General features: G+C 33.2%; 1 protein-coding gene across 2 annotated transcripts in view; it reads right to left on the reverse strand.

The window, feature by feature from the left end:
- The window catches only part of LOC100742097 (tetraspanin-17), a 62218-nt gene extending 52739 nt beyond the window's left edge, over positions 1–9479 (reverse strand). Inside the window, exon 1 of one of the 2 annotated variants that reach the window (XM_033320367.1) lies at positions 9086–9479. The gene's annotated coding sequence lies outside the window, so the exon portion shown is untranslated. Of the gene's footprint in view, positions 1–5432; positions 5588–9085 lie in introns of those variants that run through there. The other variant, XM_033320366.1, reaches the window with a different exon arrangement.
- Positions 9480–14681: the final 5202 nt, after the last annotated feature.

Here is a 14681-nt window from a genome sequence, read left to right on the forward strand (position 1 = left end):
CCCCCCTTCCGCTTGTACCACCAGTTACCAACCACCCTGTATATCGTTTCATATTATGTGCATTCTGTGTAATATTAAGTTAGAAAAATTTACCAAATGTCCAGCTAGACAAATTGTAAAGTATAAATTAAATAATAAAAAAAAAAAAATTCTGCGTAATATTGCACTTTCAAATTTCCTACAGAGAGAATGCGCGCATAGAGATGCACAGTGTAATTGTGAGGTTAGCACATCGTATTGTATATCCTTCGAATATAGATACTCGAGGCGCGGATTTCGTTAAATATCAGAACGTCGGAGTAATTTACATGTTCATTAGGACCGTTTTAATCATCGAGAAAGTTGAGTGAATAATTCAGAGACGAGTTAAAGATCGCGTGAGAATTGCTACTTGAGCGTAATTTCTCTCGCTTCGTGGATATGTATAGGAAATAAATTTTGAACGCTTATCAATCGACTCTTGACTGCTATTACTTTACGCGTAATCTTCGGACAGCAAGTGAAAAAATAGCTTTTTGCAAATTGACTGTCAACGTCTCGTAGTTACTATATTTTGTAAGGACAGTAATAAGGATATACTACATTTTCCTTAGTTTCTCGCGGATAAGAGCAAGTAAGAATCCTTCAGTCGACCCTTTACGACCTTTACGACTTTTTTCTACATTTTGATAAAGTATTTGATAGAGTGTAAATGATCAACTTTTAAGATTTACACCACTTTCGCATTAAAGGCGAGTATGCGACCGTGTCGGCTTCTAAAGATCGAAATTTTCTTTTGCATATTTTGTAAAGCTCTATAACCGTAGAATACTATGGTGGAAAGGATATCTTAAAATTCCAAGAGATTTGTATTACATCTTGTTCGACTATGCGTTCTGCGTTAATCAAACAACGAATAATGGACGCAAATAGTTGAAACTGAGAACCATTAAAAATAAAAATTTCGATTATACGTTTTTGTGTAATTTTTACACATCGTTTGCTACACACTCTTTATGCAGTGTACTCAAGTTTCATCCAAAAAGCTCACACCAAGTTGCATGCGACAATATATGCAATATCAAATTCATTAATTAAAGATAAAAAATCATCTTCGTTAAAAATGAAAAATAATTTTCATCAAAGACAAAAGATCGTATTCGTTATGGTGTTTCCTAGGTTTGTTAAATTTATTCATACGTCAATTTCTGTTACCATCCTTTCTCTTTTTGTACGAATTTGTATAAATCTGTAGATTCATAGAATTGCATATACTGCGAATATTTTATTTCGCGTGTTCCTTTGTTGTCGGTGCTGTATTCATTACGCGTCCTTTTAAAATCTCAGAAGAAAACATTTAAACAAATAACATCTGAATAAAACATACGTTCCCAATTTATGTACTACCTTTTATGTGTTTTCACCCGCCAGCAAAGTTTCCTTGTGTAAAACATTGTCCGTTATAGATTGGAAAATTAACTGTGTGAATTTTTACAAGGAAAAATCAAGCGGTATAATGTAACACAATAAAAGAGCGATAAAATACAGAAAACAAGAGATCAATGTAAGAATATAATATATTCTTTTTTATTTATTAAAATTTACAATCAATTCTCGCATTGAGAATAGAATACAATATAACGTAAGAAATTAGAAATAAGAACCCAACAAGCTTTCTGTAACAGGCTACGAGCTTAAAATACATAATAAATTATTATTATTATGTGAATTTTTACACGTTTTCTGCTGATCGTTTCCTAGCGTTTTTGATTTTTGTACTCTTATTTTTTTTTTTAATATTTATTAAAATTACAATCGATTCTCGCATTGAGAATAGAATACAATATAGCGTAAGAAATTAGAAATAAGAACCCAACAAGCTCTCTGTAACAGGCTACGAGCTTAAAGTACATAATAAATTATTATTATGTGAATTTCTACACGTTTTCTGCTGATCGTTTCTTAGCGTTTTTGATTTTTGTACTCTTACTTTTTTTTTAAATATTTATTAAAATTACAATCGATTCTCTCATTGAGAATAGAATACAATATAGCGTAAGAAATTAGAAATAAGAACCCAACAAGCTCTCTGTAACAGGCTACGAGCTTAAAGCACATAATAAATTATTATTATTATGTGAATTTTTACACGTTTTCTGCTGATCGTTTCCTAGCGTTTTTGGTTTTTGTACTCTTACTTTGGTTAGTAATCAATACACTGTCCGCATGCGTCTAGACGTGTTTACTCTCTTCGGTGCTGTTACGATGCACTGAAACTTTTATTCTCCAATTGACACCGAAAACAGTATTTACTTCTGTTTCCCCAATATAATAATACATATGTAAGATCGTTAATCGCTTGGTAATTCAGCTGATCGATTCTGAAGTCTGAAAATCGAGAATCGATTTTCAACGTCCTGAGCTACCGATCTTTCTCCGTCAATCTTCAAATGTTTTAAACAATTAGTCTTTCTTCTGTGGTCTTGTCTATCTCTGATGTCATTCGAAGATGGTATCCCACTGGGGGTAGCCATCCACATGCTATATTGCTATATCACTAAGCTATAATATTTTACCAAATGTCCTACTGGACAAATTGTAAAATGTAAATAAATAAATAATAAAAAAAAAAAATCTCTGATGTTACTCTCTGTCCGTTCGTTTGGGAAACGAGTGTCTCTCAAAATGGCTGTTCGTAAAACGAAAAAAGTCGTGCTATCCATGAAACAGGGAAAGCCCTTATCACACTTGAACTCTAAGGAGTTTACATATACGTACTTTATTTCAATACATAACATTCTTCAGAAATCAGAGTTATTTGTGAGATCACATGATATATGAATGGGTAAAGAAAAATGTTGAAACGTTAGATTGCTTTTATTTCTGGTTAATAAAACGTAAAATATCATGACTTTGAAGGTAACAGATATATCGCCAGTGGAAACGAAAATTTTCGCAAAGTCGGCTAATTTATCTCTTCAAAGTGTTCCAAAAAGGTGAAAAATTGAAATTTCGAAAAACCCTCGCAGCGTTACCCGTGGAAAACTATTACCTAACGAATGAATTTTGCTTTTTGATTTCAGATGATCCACCACCAAGTTATCAGGAGCACCGCAATTTTCCGAGACACGTCCGAATAATTACTGCCATTGCCGTAGTTTTTAATATTTCTCCGTGAAAATTTTACACGATATTCTTCGAATGTCATACTTTAATGTACTATTGGTTTTAATAAAGAGATTTTAACTGTGTCGTCACAAATAATTCACAAAAACATGCCTTATTTTTGTACGAATTAACCTTATCCCCCCTTAAGCAAAATCGAGTAAATATGTAAATTACATAGGGTGACTAGAAAATATTCATAACAGTACGTACTCTTATTTTCTAACTAAACGCTCCTATAGCAAGTTCCATATTTCATTTGCACGATATCAAATTTTTCTAGTCACATGAAAGTATACCAAAAAATTCTACCAAATGTCCAAATCGGACAAATTGTGAATGTAAACAACTAAATAAAAAAAAAATAAAAACATGAAAGTATATTTAATATGTTTGAATTTAATTAATTAATATGTAAACTCCACAATAGGTACATTGACGTGTAAATATCTTAACTCGTTACCTATTGTTTTCATCGAGAAACTTCTTAACTGAGTTACGTCGCATTTCAAAGGATACTTTTCTTATTTTCTGCTACCTTACGTTTTGTCTATTTTTTATGATATTAATCAGCCATATATTCTCTACAAAAAGCTATTAATCTATTTATACCGAAAGGCTATCAGTTAAGTGGGTATTTTAACTTTAATCTGTTTCAGTTAGATCGACTAATATTATGAAAAATTTAAATAACCAAACCAAGCCATTTAAAAAGCTCAAGATCGGCCTGGTATCTCGGAAAATAAAATTGCATGCATCCGACGAGTTCCTTGAAACGCAACAAAATTCATTTAAGACGATTTTTTGATGAGACCAATAACGATTTATTTTAGATGGATAGATTCTTATTGACTCACTCTGTACATAATACATATATAGCTACAAGAAATGTTTGCACTCCATCGTATCCAGTGTAAAATTTACATATTAATTAATTAGATTCAAACATATTAAATTTTGTAACACTTAGTAGTAACTTAATAATATTTTAGACTGTATTTCTTATTGACCCTTTTTGTATGCATATAATTTGACCATGACATTCTCTGTAATAAACGAAAACAAAAATAGACTTTTTCCCTATTCGTAGGTATTTCATGTTCCAAGGTAAACAATAGTTCCACTTTATACAAGGTATATATGTATATCTGCAATATAATAGTCGCTACAGTTTTTTGGACATGTCCGATAATCCGACAAAAAAAATATATTCTGAGCAACAGTTAGCCAGTGGTGAAGAGGCAATAAACTGGGACACAAAAAATTGGCACAAAAAAATGGATCAAAAACTTTCATTTTTTTATATAGCAATACACGTATAATCTTTTCTATCCAATATCGTAACATCGATAAAGGATAACATTCTCTTCGTTTTAGAAATGTCCTGTTTGCGATATTAAAGCTATATTATGTTCATATTATATTTATATAAAGTTGTACTATATTATACCAAGAATAGATGAATTCGATGCAGACTATCATATGTAGAAGGAAAGAAGAAGACCCGAGACATGTGATAGAAGAATGTGAAATAAAGGGAGGACCAAAGGACATAGGAAACACGCTAATTGAGACTGGAGAAGGTTTAACGGAACTTTCATTTTTATTTATTAATATTTACAATGAATTCTCGCATTGAGAATTTTCAGTAATTAGTTTAACAGAACTGAGAGCAATAACAGGGAAGAGAAGGGCAAACGACAAGGAGGAGGCACAGCAAGGAGGCTAAAGACCAAAGTCGCAATAGTTTTTAGTCATTAGTTGTTAATTTGTAGTTTATAGTTTATAGTTTTAGTTTTTAGAGATGGAATAATTAAGGGAGTGCAATAGAATAGAGTGGAAAAGAGGCGAGGTAGAAACATAAGAAGAGAAACAGACATAAGAGATGTGAAGCCGAAAGTTCGTCGAAAGCCGAAAGGCACGGACTAAGCAATAATAAATAATAAATAAAATAATAATAGATGAATTCATTAATTAAGATTTCCGAATAATATTACACTAATTGCTATTTATACCATCTTGTATATTTTCGTACAATTATTATATATATTTTCAATATATCAATTATAATAATTCAATTATAATATATTTTAATGCAATTAATATATATTTTAACTACGCGTTGTTTCATTATTTAATTGTTTGTTCACTTGCAAAAATGAAAAATGGAACCACGTTCATACCAGTAGCACTTAAATGAACTTTATTAATATGTCGTATTTAGATATATAATATAAATAAAAATGAGAATCGAAAGCAATTTTCTCTTTAAATTTTCAAAGTATTACCTGTTTTGTAATGAAATATACAGCATTGCCGGTTCTGTAATGAATTGCGCTTCGTTCCACTGCTGTTCTACGCCGTTCTCTGACGCTTCTGTTTACACATCAAGTTTGTAGCAATTGAAATACCGTTACGTGTCTCTGCCGCTCGAAATCAAGCTACACCTGACTAATGTAAACATAAACGTAATACACTATTGGAGCGACGTAGAAAGTTTAAGAATACTTTTATAAAGAATGTATTTGTACCGCCAATTTTCTATTATTTTATGCTATAAATGTCTTAATAAATCTTAATATGTTATATTGTTAAGAAACTAATCTTAATATGTCTTAATAAATCTTTGTATGTATATTCTGTTTCCAGTCAACAATATGGTAATAACGACAGAAAAGTACAATTTTAAAATAGAAATAATAATTTATGAAGCTGCAACTTGATTTAGAAATTAATTATGCTACTCCGATTTTCAAGTTATATTACTGCATTTTATTTTGATCATTCATTATAAATAACACTATTTGATAGAAATCGGCGCGGAAATGTTTCTACAAGCACGTAATATAACCAAACGCGAGAGTAATGAAACACATATATTACTAGAACATATATATGAAACAGAAATAATAAATAAATAATAAACGAATCTTCACGATATTTTAAACAAAACTCTCCAAAAATTATAGTAAAAAGCTGTATTAAAGAATTACAAACATTTAATAAAGGAACTAAAAAGAGCATTATAAGACACGTAGAACACAAATGAAATGTTATATTAGATTTATAAATAGATTTAAGATTTTTATCGGCATAATTAAAAAATGAAATTTAAATAGAAATTTCTTTGCTAAATACCATAGCAAGTGTCACCAAATCATATTAAATTTATAAATAGATTTAAGATTTTTATCGACATAATTAAAAAATGAAATTTAAATAGAAATTTCTTTGCTAAATACCATAGCAAGTGTCACCAAATCATATTAAATTTATAAATAGATTTCTAATGTTTATCGACATAATTAAAAAAATGAAATTTAAATAGAAATTTGTTTGCTAAATACCATAGCAAGTGTCATCAAATCATATTAGATATCTAAATAGATTTCTAATTTTTATCGACATAATTAAAAAATGAAATTTAAATAGAAATTCGTTTGCTAAATATCATAGCAAGTGCTCTACCTTAAATATTCCATATATTTTTGCATATTATACAGTCTGTAGATTCTTGGAATTTTTAATTACCCCAAAATGCATAAACATTCGCAGTCTAATTATGACCGGCAGTGTAATTAGAAAATTAAATGAAAAAAATTACCACATACGACAAACGATAGTTCGTTTCATCATTTTGACATGCACTAAAAAATGAAGATAGGCGTTCGTTGTTCGGAATTAATTTTGTGTATGGTACATTGAATACGGAGATCGTTCTCGACGTCAAAAAATGTCGTTCAGGAGGCGAATGATAAAAGTGGTAGGCGCGTGGAGGTGAATTCAGACAACAAGTCGAAAACTTTCAAGCTCAATTAAACTTGAACCAAGTTGCAGACAGAACCATCGCCCCGAGGCGATGAGAGCGATTGGAGTGCTCTTTCAGTTGGCTGTCCGGTTCATTTGCTACCAATACGAAAAATAAAATACGAAGCCCTGCGAAAGGAAACGAGGAATATATCATCGTGTAGCGAAAAGTGTTTCTCATTTATATCCCGATTATCCTCGATGTTCCAGCCGATCGATTAATCTGAGAAATTAATCAAATGTCGCATTATTCTCCTGCAATTAAGCGAGATAAAAATTCTTCGAAAGGAAGCATAGCTGTTATGTTGCGTAAAAAATATTAATTAATTGATCCATGTACGTATTACTTTGCGGATAATAGGTAAACCGCAGAGAATTCAAAGAATATCCTTATATACAGTCGAAGGTAAAAATAAGCAGACTACTAACAGTATACTACTTGTCTTTATACTACATATTACATTAGAATTCTAAATCTAAACACTAAACTCTATGAACTACTGTAACTATCGCATATATATTGCAGTATCTTTACTACAATTATTTTATTTAAAATAATATTTTACAAATGGATGAAACAGATGTTGGTTAAACAGGCAACGATGGTTGTTTAACGTGAACTAATCACAATAACATATTATAATTAAGACAACTAGATAGTTAATCTGCAACTCTCGTCACCACGGATCTGCCACGTAAACTTCAGGGTTGGCTGATAAAATAAAAATAGTCGAGTCGTAACACAACTATTAATTTTGTTTTAATTACACTTTATTACAAATTCAGCAGTCAAACTGGAACACACACTGAATTAACATAAATCACAATTCACTTCAACCACGTTATGTAAAACTTAGTTACAATGATACGTTAAGTACGCGACTGTTATAATGGTAGAGACCGGTAAAGATATGTTGACTATTCTAAGGATACACAATAAGTGAAGTCTTACTGACGATACTGTGTCTGAGGAAAGCTAGAGGTGGGTGTGTCTAAGGACACGGGACTGTCGAATTTGTTGATGACAATTTTGGTTAAGGAAGTGGGGGCAGTAGACACCGTCTGCGATTGGACAATAAGACGGTTGGTGGGCCAGGAAGGGTTTTAGTCGCCCTCGAGAGAAAATTGCTAACGCAAGATACCGAACGTGAGAAAAACCAACTTTCCCGTGTCAACTCCCCGTAGTAAACAATAAATGTAAAGGGGCACTTAAAATAAAAGACACTTGTTTGGTCTGAAGGATCTTAACTATGAAAACGCCAAGATCCATGGTGGGTCCTTAAGACTATTGAGAGTACGCGCCAAGGATGTGCAGACATCTGAGCGCCATCCTGCCCACGGTGTGTAACCTGGTCTCTGATGTGAATTGACGTTACTCTCTCTCTCTCTCTCACGCGGACCACACTCTCTCGACAATGTCACGTAAAATAAAAAAAAGAAATCGAAGATGAAAATAAAAAGGAGAGAATTTATTTCCTAACACTTTGTTTACGCTAACGACAGTTTACTTCCGAACTGCAGCTGTGACTTTCCAAGACCGTCGATTTCTGCTGCCCTGTGTTGTGCCCCACTTTGCATAGGCAAACGTAACATATCCTCTCGTAAACGGGCGATATTCTCATTCTGTTTTTGGATACTGTCCAATATTGCTCGCAACAATGGGCCAGTTGAGGTAGAGGTTTGAGGTTTGTTTGTCCTAGGCATTGGTGCGCTGATTTTGTTATTTTCGGACGAAGACGAGTCTTACTCCTGCTGAAGCTAGGTTTCCTTTCACCGCAACGTACAAAGGAATCCAGTTTACCTTTTATCGTCACACCACTTGCTTTGTGATAGTTTCTTCGTTGTTGCGGATGACTGTAGTCCCAAATAATTCTATCTTCCGTAGATGATGAATGTCTTTTGGTTTCTGAACAAACGTTTTTCACTATCCTGGCAGGATCGCCAAAACAGGCCCGTAAAATAAAAAAAAAAGAAATCGAAGATGAAGATAAAAAAGAGAGAATTTATTTCCTAACACTTTGTTTACGCTAACGACAGTTTACTTCCGAACTACAGCCGTGACCTTCCAAGACTGAAGCTCTTACAACTCAGTCGCATCCCTACACAAGTGGTTATCTTATGAAGTGGAGAGGACCTCCGGGTGTTGGGTCTGGGCTCTGGACCTGCTGCTGCCGCGTGCAGTCCCTTGCCATCTGGTGAATGTTCGTCATCAGACCATCGGTTTTGAAGTGTGCCGGTCATGACACTAGCAACAATATCTCCCGATTCACACTCTTTGGCTTCTCAACTCTTCTCAACTAACTTTGACTTCTCAACTAACACTGGCCATAGACTCGTCTTTGTCTCTTAGCATCCCTTTGTCTTTTGTCTCAGCCCCATCACGCACGTGTTCCGCAACCGTTCGTGGCCAGGGTCACGCAGGCCTTATCTGCGAAACTATTCGATTGAAGGACAGACGATACATTGTTGGGCCTGTTGGCACTTCGGCTTTCTGGTGACATTGTTTATAGTTCAGCCGATACCTCTCAGGCCTTTCGTCCACGATACTATAATATTTAGATTTAGAATTAATTAAGAAATAAGCAAAATATTTCATAGTTAAAACAGAAGGAAACACTTCTCGTGCATCATACACGTATGCACATACACACATACGGTCGAGAATTCGTTTATATAATACATGTACATTAACCGTCAAAAGTTTGAGTAGCATCAACTTCGTCAAATTAGCAGACGAGGTAATATGTAGTTTGCTCGAAAATGCGTGTGAGTCCCGCATGATTCAGTGCGTGTCCTCGCATTTTATGAATCCGAGAACACCCTTGGCCAGTGTATAGAGAATAACCAGCGCTCCTCGTGAAACTAAAGCCTCGTCTCTGTTTAAATTTTGACGAACGTGTCTGTCAAGTTATATTACCATTTTATTTATTTATACAGAAGTGGAACGTTATGAGACAACGACGTTAAAACGTGAGAAGCCGAGATGCTGAAGCAAATTATCGTTATACGGAATCGAGGTGACATAAAATTTTTTTTTTATTTAGTTGTTTACATTCGCAACTTGTCCGATTTGGACATTTGGTAGAATTTTTTGGCTGTTTGATTATCATGTGTATAAAATGAAAAATACCGATTTTCATGTCTCCTATCGAGAACGCGGTTAGACCATTTGCGCTATAAAACCGACGTTCGTGGTGTTTCGTCATTCAATAATGATTCTTTAATTCGGTTGGTTATGGACAGGGAAATGACTTTGCGTTTGATACGTGTCGAAGAGCGTCGCACCGGATAGCATAAATATTGATCGGTTAGCGGTACTTGAAAAATCAATAGGACGCATGGTTTCAACCGACTAGCCACTGTCCATGGTACACCGTAGTTAACGTGCTCGACGATTATTCCTACGCAGAATTGCACACGCCATCATGTAAATTTCATACGGGTAGAATGCATATCGCATGCGTTTGATGCTTTTATATTGATATTAAATCAAATAGTATCTACATAATTTGCTTTCATTTCGATATACATAATTTCTCATCATTAGAGACTGTATTATAAATTTATATGCGAAATTAATACCACAGTAATAGATCATAGAAATACGTGCTATTATATTATATATATATATAAAAGTTGTCGATATTGATAAATATTCAATAATTATTAATAGAATTTTATACAATTATTAATATTAATTAATTCATATTAACACGTTGACTGCTACGACACCCGTATTCAGGTGCCAGCAAAGTTTCTGGTCGAGCCGCGTAACCCATATTCGGGTGTCGCTTATTTGAATACTTGCGAGGGATCGTCGTAGGTATTTGAAAAGATATTCTATAATAATAAAACTGTTGAATCGTTATAAAATAAAAATACGAAAATGGTTTATTAAAAAAATGATTTGGAATGTAAAACTTTAAAGCATTCTATACATAGGTGAGGTTGGTCGGGACAATTTGGACAATAAGTTGTTGTTTTCTTCAAATTCTTTTCTGCCTTTGTTCGGTCCATTCGGCGTCTTTTATTCGCGTAACACAGTTTGCACGCGCGTCTAATGCTTCTTCCGACATCGTTTTTCCGAACGGCGATATTATGCTGACTCCGTCGAAGACAAGGATCTTTTGTATTTTCAGACGACCCTAATAATTTTCCAACTAATAATTGTCTAAATATTCTAATATTTATATTTTTCTTGTTGCGATTTTGTAAACCGTCAAAGCGTTTACAACAGAAATTCCCAGAAGGAATTGAACGCCAAGTTTTCTGTACCATTCGATTCCTTTTGTAATTGTGGTGGCATAAGAAACCATTTGGTCGGAATAATCTATACCACACTTTCCTTTGTTATATTCAACAACAGTTAGTGGTTTTAATGTTGCGAACAAACGAAACGAGAGATCCTAGTGGTTTTAATGTTGCGAACAAACGAAACGAAAGATCATTCTCGAGACCACCGCTTGAACGATTCGCATTGCTAAAATATCGATGGGAGCACCTAGCAGAGAACGCTTGGTACTGCTGCACACGTGGCCTGACGGGGATTTCTTTGAAAATACGCGTGGCAGTCAACGTGTTAAGTCGCCAAATGAAGTTATTAGAATTTTCTATTACTTAATCTCTGATATTACTCGGCTGTTCCCTCTTGGGAGACACGAAGAGCTTACTGATGATTACATAGCACAAAGAGCTTACTGATAGCACAAAGTTACACAAGCTCAAACTTTTCTCAAAATTCGTGTTCTCCTGAAGTGTGGCTTTTATATCGTATAAGAAAACAAATAAAGAAATGAAAGATATAGATTATACTAATAAACAAAGATTGTACTGAGCTACGAGCCTCGTTACAATAAACGATACGTGCACACACACGTATACGCGTTAGCGGCGATGCAATTTCGTGCCACGCCGTTATTTAGCTTTATGATAATTTATGGATTGACAGGATGCTTGAGCAAATATTTGGAAAGTCGATAGCCGGTGACTGGAAGTCGTGAAACGAGGTATGAGGTATCGATCACCTGTTTAGAGTGAAACAGTTTGGCGAGAGATAGATTGGTAGAGAGATAGGCTGACGCCAAGCTACCCGACGTTGCATTGACAAAGAAAAAGAATAGAGACTTTGTTTATAGGATCTGGCTACGAGATGGAGGAGGCAGTGACGTATTCTGATAAGCAAGATGGGAGGGACCTCACGGCACACAGAGATTCATTTTTAACATACACATATCTTCAATTGCAAGATTATTTATTATTAATATTACTATAAATTTTTCATTTTTAAATAAAAAGTTGTTATATCATGTTTATAATTGTATGTTCTTTGATTTTTCTAATTTGGAATTTATTCCATTAAATATTTTATTTTCGTTTAAAACTTTGCTATTTACATATTCGATATTTCCCTTATTTCTAACTTTTTTAATTAGATGGACATGTCAGTTACGAAAAGTTTCATACGGCTATTTAATTTTGTTTCTGACTTAAGAGAGTGAAAACGTGTGTCGCAAAATTAGTTGTCTCTACATTTCAGTACGATTATTATGTATGTATTCCTAAAAGGAATTGAAAAGATTAAATCATCTAATTCATGGAAATTTTGGAATAAAATTATATCATAAACTATAGAATCTTCAGTCTTTTTAATGTAATGTTAAGATAACAGCGCGATATTATCCATGATTACGTAGGACCAACAAGATATTAATTATAATATTATGTCTACTATTTGCATGATTTCACCTGTACATATACACCACTGCTCGTAAGTATTCAGGTATTTTGAACGATTATATATTGTATTGTATATTGTATCTAATAAATAAATCGCACAGATGCACAGATGCACAGATTCACAGTAGAGAAATCCTGTACAGATCAGACGTTTGTATCAGATACACAGTAGTAGAGTTCCGGAAAGATCAGACGTCCGCATCTGAATGCTTTCAATTGGACACAGCGCTCATATCAAGAGAATCTTTTTTCTTTTTTTTTTTTTATTTATTTATTAAAATTACAATCAATTCTCGCGTTGAGAATTTTTAGTAATACTAAGAGAATCTAAATACAAAGAGTTCGTCAAGTAACTAAACGGTTCTATACGGTTTAACGATTACAAATGCACAAAAACATTCATTTGCGATTTTATAAAATATATAGCACAATATGTGAAATGTTGTTGGTTGAATAAATTTTTATTAATCTCTTACAGGATAATATATTGTGGATATCAGCATGGGTACCAATATATTTAACGGACAATGGCAGTGTAATAGTTCTGCGTGCATCTGAAGATATAAAACTAGATGAAGAGGTAATAAATTTTGTCTCCTTGCTGTTACTAACTTGTAAAAAAAGATTTCTCTTTGTTCTTTGCAGGTAGCTTTTAACGTCTTACGTGATTCCATAGATTTGTATCTTCGACTTATACCACGGAAAATATATGGAAAAAGTATAGTAAGTTATGAAAAGAGAGGAAGAATTTAGAAATTGTTCACTTGATATGTATGTTGAATTAATATTACAGTTAATCTCGCGTATAATATAATTTTTAATCTTATCAACTTATACATAGCTTCTATTTTATTTTTATTTTTCTGCGTTTTTTACAATTTAGAAATTGTTCTCTTGATATGTATGTTGAATTAATATTACAGTTAATCTCGCGTATAGTATAATTTTTAATCTTATCAACTTATACATAGCTTGTATTTTATTTTTATCTTGCTTCGTTTTCCTTTTAAATAGCTAATTTGTTTTTATTATTTTGACAACTTAATTTTTCTTTTCCAAAAGCTGTAGCAGCCACACGAAGTGCTTGGAATTTTGTAAATTTTATAAAATACAAATATCTCTGTTTTCTCATCATAACGTGAAGTTTCGTTGAAATATGTAACAGTCTCAATCTTTCTTCTTTTAATACTTTTTTCATGTTGTGATGTTATTTCCTCGTCATATATCACATTCCGGTAATTCGTAGTAGTTAGTTATTGTACTTTAAAACGTTCTATCGTATGAGGGATGTTACACAAGAACTTTTATTTGTAGTCTCCCGTATTATTTTATTACGGTATATTATAATTAAAAGTTAGATATGTTAGACTTACTCACTGTTTATTGCTCGTACAACTAGCTTCAACGAAACAACATTAATATTGGTAATTACGTATTAACTTGTAACACCATCAATTGTTATTAATATCAACAATAAACCATGTTCCACTGTTTAGTGTTATTCTTATTTCAATATCCTTCCATATATACAACCCTGTGCTATAAATTAATTAACAACGTAATGCCTGCAAAGCAATATTTATTTTATTTCTTACATATTCCATAGAAATATCGACACTACACACTTTCTGTTCTATCATATACACTGTTTGTTCTATTGCATCTTCTTATTTATTTTCTATTTATATGTTTATGCTGTATCTTATTATGCTCGTAATTAGCTTATTCCAACACCTTCGTCCCCAATTAACTCGTGCAACAGATGTTTTACTGCAGTAGCATAGCTACGATTTTAAATCGTCCTGTTTATATTGCAAATTAGTATGTTGCATTAGCGATTTCGATTGTATCAGGCGGAGCAGAAGATTGTACATATATTTCAACTCTCAAACTTTTATGTATAAGGGAAAAGGAGCGAAACAGGAAGGAGTCGAGGGAAATTGGGTGAATGCAGAATAGCGTTCGGGATTTTCCTCGCGAACTTTACCGGCTAC

This window comes from Bombus impatiens, unplaced genomic scaffold (genome assembly GCF_000188095.3).
Source record: "Bombus impatiens unplaced genomic scaffold, BIMP_2.2 scf_0296, whole genome shotgun sequence".
Classification (NCBI taxonomy): domain Eukaryota; kingdom Metazoa; phylum Arthropoda; class Insecta; order Hymenoptera; family Apidae; genus Bombus; species Bombus impatiens.